Source organism: Lissotriton helveticus, chromosome 2_2, assembly GCF_964261635.1.
Source record: "Lissotriton helveticus chromosome 2_2, aLisHel1.1, whole genome shotgun sequence".
NCBI lineage: Eukaryota > Metazoa > Chordata > Amphibia > Caudata > Salamandridae > Lissotriton > Lissotriton helveticus.
Window position 1 is genome coordinate 47,540,816 of NC_136060.1, and position 8,345 is coordinate 47,549,160.

An 8,345-nucleotide genomic window follows, 5' to 3' on the forward strand; every position below is an offset into this window, starting at 1 on the left:
TAATTCTCTACATCACTTTTAATCACAAAGCAATATAAAACAGTAGACAGCATTGCAGACTTACATTCCCTCTACTCCATGTTTTGATTGGCTGCTTAAATTAGCTTATAAAAAGAAATAGTTTTTCTGAACTCATTCAAAGTGCAGTTATTTTTCCATGACGTCCAGTGTTATGGTAAGAAGTTATGTCTCTGTACTACACTTATCCTCAAGGCCAAATCGTGTAGGAGCCATTAGAACTTCTTGAAATTCCTCAGAGCACATCCCGAGATTCTTTCCCTAAAATTTTGGTTTTAAAAACACCAGGTAACAATTTTTAAGGTCATACGGCAATTTTTTTTGGAAAATTAAAACAGAATCATTGCAGAATGACCAGCCATTTCTAGACTTTAAATAAGCTGTGTAATGTCCTGATGTTATTGAAGGACCATCATGATATATAATTGCTACAGTTACAAAAGTCCTTCCTGATATTGACAACTGTGAAGCCACAAAATATTTAATTAAAGTTGTCAATTTTGTTCCATCAGGCCTACATCGTTGGAACATTAAAATAACATACTGGCCATATGTTCGTATAAATAATGTTGACATCAATTCAGATTTACATTGGCTCCACTCTATGTTGTGATCAGCTGCTTTTACTAGCTTATTAAAGGAGACTGATTTACTGTCTGGCAAAGTTAAATATATAAATCGTTCTGAGTCTACACTAGTAGTACTTGATACCCTACAGTTCTCGCAGTCATGCTGCCATTGATAAGAAAGCCCAAACAGGTGATATACATCTACACCTTCAGCATGCAATACATCAAGCATATACATTAAAAACTCCTGACAATCTTGCTGAATATTTTGAGAGAATTGTGTTTGGCCTGAACATCTGTCTAACAGATTTCGAATTTCAGACACACTTTCTATTTTTGTTCTATCAGTGCTACATTTCTCTAACACAGAATTTAACAAACTGCAAAATCTTTGATCAGAATTGACCACAATCTCTTCTTTTACATTTTCTAGAGAAAACAAAACATTAACCACTACATTAGCATAGCAGTTGACACCAGAACTGTTTTCAAATTGAAAACCAACAACATCTTCAACAGAATCCTTTTTGTTTCTGCTTATAATTTCAGGTTCATCGACTTTTCGTCTTTTTGATACAACCTCCCTAGTATTGGTCACATTTCTTCGTTTCCGGCCTACCACACGTTTCTCAAACAAAGGATATTGAGGCAAATGTGGCGCATACTCTCTTCTCAACCTATTGTATTCCTTAACACAATCTAGATCCGCACAAATGTTTGTGACATCACACTCAATCAAGTACAATCCCGATAAAGTTCTAACTCTTGACAATGCCACATATGCCATACCCTCCTTGAACACAGAACTGCCAATATTCACCAATGCACTGTCTACACTTAAACCTTGCGATTTATGGATTGTCACCGCATATGCCAAGCAAACAGGAAACTGCTTACGGCGAACATATACGTCTTTTACAAGCAAAAATCTAGCAGAACAACGACCAATTAGCTGTACTTCCTCAATGCCATCAAATTTAATTTTTAAAAATTCAATTCCATCTCTATTTCTGTATTTCACAAAATCAACAACATTACCCATTGATCCATTTACCAGACTTCTTTCAACATGTAAATTCCTTCTTAAAATTATACGGTAGTTTAAGCACACATTCAGAGTCTTTTCAAAACCTGCAGTTTTAGATATAGTCTTCTCTAATGAATCCAATTTGGATTTCAAATTCTCAGACAAAATAATTGTTGATCCCATATGCTCTACTCTGTCAATAGCTTCCAGTTTCACAATCTCTTGCTTTTCTAAATGCAACATTTTGTTGTTGAAGATGGCACATTCTGCAAGAGTTGGCATCAAACATATTCCAGATTTCTTCTCAGTAATTTTCTGAAAAATATTCTCAGGCACAACATCTTGTTCTGGATATAAATTTGACAGTAATCGTGCATGTAAAGCTTCTTTCCCATGCTCGGTCACTTTTCCAATTAACATCTTGTAGAATATTCTTGTAAACTTCATCCTTCGCCTGACGCATATTTTCTTGCAGTTCAGCATAATTGAAGTTTAACCATATATTGACGTTGCCAATGCTCCCTAGGCACTTCCTGGTATCTTCATGCGTGAGCATTTTGAACACAGGTTGCCCTTTCACTGGTGTCAGCTGCAGAAGATCTCCGAAAACAATGATGTGTTTGCCACCAAATAACACATCATACTCTGTTTTGAGAACTTCTTGCATTCTCAAATGCACGAAGGCAAGCATGACATTGGAAACCATGCTTACTTCGTCAATGATAAGAAGTTTCATTTTCATCAAGATTCTTGAAACTTCACAACAAGCATCTCCAGATAGCTTGTGATATTGTAATTTGTTGTCATGCTCCACTGGCAGCATCAGTAAACGATGTAAAGTAATCCCTTTAATGTTATGTGCTGCCAGTCCAGTTGGAGCGGTGACAACACAAGACAGCGATGACTCAGTCCTTTCCTGCAAATAACATGAAATTGCTTTAATGAGGAAAATTTTTCCAGTTCCCGCTTCTCCACTCACGTACAGTTGGACAGGCTTCAACGACGTACATGAGCACTCTTTCTTCTCATGACTTAATCCATGATCAATTTGCATGGTAACTTCGTCATATATTTTCCTCTGCTCAACGTTGAGTTGTCTTTCCAAGTCTTCTAAGTTAACCGCATCCTCCTGAGCATGTGCCATGGCTCTTTCCACTTCATTCATGGCAGGGGCAGCTTCATTTTCGATAACAGGTCCTCCTAGTGGATCCTGACTCAATGAAGCAGAACTCTGACTGTCCTGAGAACTGTCTCTGGCAATCTCGGCTGCAATCGTTGCTTCCTGCTCGATTTCCGCATTCAACATTTCTACATATTTGGGAAAAGCAGGACATTCTATGGTCTGCTTGGCGGCAGTGAAAGAGTCTTCGTAACAGAGGAAATCTCCAAGCAGTTCCTCTTCTGCACGCCAAGGCTTGAAAAGTTGCAAAAGTGCTAAATAGAAAAACTCCTTTTTTTCAGGAGATTCGCCACTCAATTTTCGATGGTTTACCAAGTGGCATTTTCTTTGCTTGACCAGACATCCCTCACTTCCAATTACAGCATACACTCCTTTCTCAGTATCTTCTTTGATGTTCCTCTTGAATATGTAATTTTGAAGAACCTCATACAGACAAACATTCTCGAGGTGACTGCTTGATTTGGATAATATGTATCCAACATGTTGGTCTTCAAAATGTCGGTACTGTTTGGCTCCTTTTCCGCCAAATACTCAATTTCCCGCACAGGTTTCAGAACTCGATTACGCGTTGCAGCAAGACCAAGACTCGCCCAAACGATACTCCTAGATTTGCCATAGAGACTTGCTGAAGACAACCGGTCAGAACATTCGTAAGCTCCGATTTCTCGATGCGACAACATCTTCAGACTGAAACTGTACAACTTCTTACTGAGGCTCTTTTCATGGGAAATGTCCTCCCACATATCCTTCAATTCTGTCTTCTCTTTTTTGGTGATGTAAGATGTCACATACCGAGACACAGCCATACAGTTATCAGCCACAAACTGTATATCCATGTTAGCATTCCACATGGACAAAATCACTGGGTTGTAGTCGTTGATGTACTTGGACTCTTCGTTCCTCTTCAAATTGTATGTGTTTTTCGGTGATTTCTTCATCACATTATGTCGCAGCGAAGACATCAAACTGTTTACTCTTACTTTAGAAATCACCGGTCGTGGAAACCCGAAACGACATTTGGTGTAGAACTTGTCCTTGTTTCGGAATTTACGACGACAGTACTTTCCACAACGATGGCTTTGGAAACGTAGAACTTTTTCTCTTAGGCTTTTCTTCTCCTTTGCGTTTGGAACAGCACACATAGAATACTGTTGTATGAAACTCATCACTGAGTCTTCTGGATCTGTTCCAAATTTAGGTGCATCCTTGATCCACAACAGCATATGTATGTGAGGAGCACCTCTTGCTTGGTACTCCTTTCGCCAGAAGAAATCCAACCCCTCTCCAAGAGGTGGATTCTTCTTATTCATGATGAAAGACATCATAGCTTCAAATCTATGATTGAAGTACCGGCATACATTGACTGGATCCAAAGAGCACAGTTCTCCGGGTGTCTTGAATTCGATGTTTTCGATGTTTCCATTTGACTCTCGTAGAAATTCAAGTAAGTCTTCCCAGCCATACTCGGCACAGCTCAGAGTGAGGAACCATGTGGGAGTTCCTAAGTTCCTCAGCATACATTTTAAATCACCATGACGACGGTACCAGTACTCATTAGTACCACGCTGGCACGTCATGAGATTAATCAGGTGAGAATCCAAAATACTGTCTTGGACATTGACTGTATCCATAAAGTCACTTGCCGAGATGTTTTGCATGTGTATACCACTTTTCAAGATGTGGTTCACTGCATATGACAGTCCAGACAGATCGCTTTCAAACAGGAGATGAAACAAATAGGGAATACATTGTCGAAACCTAGCATCTCCTGCATACAATCGCAAAGTCCGGTATTCAGAAGCAGGAATTTGATGAGGTCGCTCATCATATCTTCCTCCCTGACCTGTTGGAAAAAGCTGTGGGAAACACCGAGCTTCCAAACTTTCCTCCCAAACACTAATGGGACTCCCTTTGGCTTGTTTCATTTGAAACAACTCAATAGCATTCCCCATGACTTCCTTGGAATGCAAAGGATGAACACTATAATGTTCATATATTTCTTCACTAGTAGAGGGTTCTAATTTCTCAATTTGACCAGCACACAAATCGCTATCCTCTTCCTCACTTACTTCCTCTTCTGCAACATATATATTCTTATAGTACTTATTATTTTTTTTCAAATACAATGTTGCCTTTTTGACTTTCCTAACATCCACTAAATCTTGCCATATTTTCTTATTCTTTGTCGGAACCCCATTAACTAAGATAACCAGAGGGTCCTCTTCCACTTTTTCTACTCCAATTGTGTTAATGTTTTTCTTCAAATCTAGAGGCAAATAAACAACTCTTCCCTTTAATCCTCTCTGTAAATCTGATGGAGGCAATTTCCCTGTCTTTGGCTCCATTCTTACAATAGCCTGAAAGGGATGGATACTTTGAATCAAAAGAGATTCATAAGTATTTAAATCCTTCAATTCAGAAGGAATCTCAACCAATTCCAGATTATTATGAACTGCTCTAGCAGGCATCTGGTTTTGATTTAATTTGTTATAACAATAAGTACACACACGTTGATCCGATCCCAAATCAAAAAAAAATTCTACCATCAAGTATGTTGTGAAATCATTCCATTCACTATTATTTTCCCTTTCACTTTTTGCATATAAATCCACTAACTTAGTCTTATAATAAGTGCGTCGACAACACACACAAGTGAAATTAGGCCTCTCACTTGATTTCACCTGAAACGTCGCAATTTCCCTCTAAAAATTATCTGTACTGGAAACCTGTACACTATCTTCCACATTACCTTCTTCTTCTTGGTCAATTTCAACATTCTCCTCTTTACTTCCAAAGTAACAAAACTCAATTTCTTCACAAATATTCTTCACATCTATTTCAGAACCATGCAAAAGACGAACGCTGCTACCTTGCACATTTATTATTGCTGCTATCCTGACGCTGCTAAGTGTAGATGTATCTACAGCATTTTAGCTACCTTTCTTGATTGTTTTTAATACTTTTAACTTCCCGACCCTTTTCCTTACCGAGTGCTGGCTCCGCTTCATACTGCTGCACTTTAACAGCCAGTGGGGTGCTTTATTTGCTATTTTGCACGGGGATTGTTTGTTTAGTACACGCCCCTTTCCTAGCGCCGCTCTCAGCGTTCGGCCCCAGCGGTACCCGGAAGTGAGGCGGGACCGCATTGCACCGGGGTTGACGCTCTAGTCGGCAGATCACCCGACCGCATATAACGCTATGTGTCAGCGACCGCGCAGCGGACGCGCGCAGCGGGCGCGCGCAGCGGGCGCGCCGTCTACGCGCCGAAGGAGCGCCAAAGGAGGGCCCGTCTGTGCCCGTCCGTGTCCCGGACGGGCCCAGGGCAGGGCCCCCAAGGTGTTTTCCATCGCACCAGTCCCACGCTGCTCTGCGGTATACCCATGCAGACCTGATGGCTCTTAGATCCCGTGGCTGCGTGGAGAGTCATTCGTGGCTGGTGAGTGAAAGTCAGGGCAAAGTGTGTCCGGCTTGTAGTTACCATCTCCCCAAACTTGAGGTCCACTCTGTTCTAACCAGCCGGGATACCTGTAGGATCCGAGCGGCTCTTATCAATGCTAGGTCTCTAGTGAGACACGCTGCAGCTATTTTTGATATCCTTGGGGAGAATAGGCTTGACCTACTCTTCGTTACAGAGACCTGGATGAACGACTCATGCGCTCCCGTCGTTGAACTGGCAATCCCACGAGGGTTTAAGATCACTAGAGCGGATCGCCCCAGTGGCAGAGGGGGAGGGATCGCAGTGATCTACAGAGAGCATTGGACCCTTGTATGTGAACCCCTGGAAGGCTTTTATGAAGCAGAACTCCTGCACTTCAGCCTTGCTTTTAATTCTCACTGGACATTAGGTGGCTCGCTTGTGTACCGTCCTCCAGGCTATATTGGCAACTTCATTGGGGATCTTGAAGAAGCCATCATACCCTGCACACTTCAGTTTGCAAATTATCTCCTTTTGGGGGATTTTAACATCCATATGGATATGGCGGATTGCAGTGAGGCAATTAGATTTGGAGAAACCCTATCAATGGCCCATCTTAAACAATGGGTGGAGACTCCAACGCATGCGGGGGGCCATGTCCTTGATCTAGTCTGTTCTAACTTTGACATTATAATGGAGCGTCCAGAATCCATGACCTGGACCGACCATGAACTGGTTAGATTTTCCTGGACATTGACTATCGGCTCTGGATTAATGCCAACTCAGTCCCAGGCTCATCAGCAACGTATTAATGTTGCATCCTTTTCTGAATTTCTCTCTAGCTGCCAGCCGACGCTGACTACTGAAATCAATGCAGCGGTTGACGCTTTTAACACATGGATGGCTAGCGGCTCAGCAGTTTCTATGCAGAATAAACGAGTCTGCAGACCTCGCTTCTTGCCGTCCCAGCCCTGGTTTACCCATGGGCTACGGGAGCAGAAATTGAAGTGTAAGAAACTGGAGAGGATTTGGAGGCTTGATTATTCGCCTGAGGCGAAGAAACGGCTGCGCTGCTCCCAAAAGGAGTACTACAATGAAATCAAGGTGGCCAAAAGTAATTACTATGCTGGACGCATTGAAAAAGCCAGCAATGATAGCAAAGAAATGTTTGCCATAGTCCAGAGTTTTCTCTCTCCTAGAGCTGCGTTACCTACACTACCTTCTTCCAATCTATGGTGCGATGAACTTTCAAATTTTTTCTCTGAAAAGATTTTGAAGATCCAGCAAAATCTCCAAACTGCCTTGAACAAGTCCCAGACATCCACTTCACTGCCTATATTGAAAGCTGTTTCATCGGAAGGTCTGTTTACTTCCTTTTCCCCAGCCTCTGAAATGGATGTTCTACCAATTCTGTCTGCCCTTAAATCCGGTTCGCCCTCCGACCCCTGCCCTGCTAGAGTTCTGGGAGGAGTGTCGTCCATAGTTTGCCAGGAGGTAACTAGGATTGTTAATGTATCTCTTTGCTCGGCCTCTGTGCCTTTGAGTTGGAAGCAAGCCAAGCTCCTCCCGTTATTGAAGAAGTCCGGCCTGGACCCGGCTATGCCCTCTAGCTATCGGCCCATATCTCTTTTGCCAGCGTTGGCTAAGACATGTGAAAAGATTGTTTTTAGACAACTTGAAGGGTTTATTGAGTCTTCTCACGCGCTCCACCCTGCTCAATCGGGGTTTAGAGCGGCCTACAGCACCGAAACAGCATTAATTGAGGTTTCAGAGGCTATTCGGGAGTGCCTGGATGGAGGCGGCAGGGCGGTTCTGATTTTACTAGACCTCTCTGCCGCCTTCGATACGGTGCCCCATTCGTTGCTTCTGGCCAGACTGGGTGCTGTCGGTATTTCAGGCCGTGCTTTGGGTTGGTTGACCTCATTTTTGAAAGATAGATCACAGCAAGTGTGGGTCCCCCCTTATGCATCCAAGGCTAAGGAACTTACCACAGGAGTTCCGCAGGGGTCTACCTTAAGCCCCTTGCTTTTTAATGTTTATGTGACCCCTTTGGTCTATCTAGCTGAGCAGCTGGGTGCCAAAATAATGGCTTATGCTGATGATACCCAGCTGCTCTTCACTTGGCCAAAAAATCAT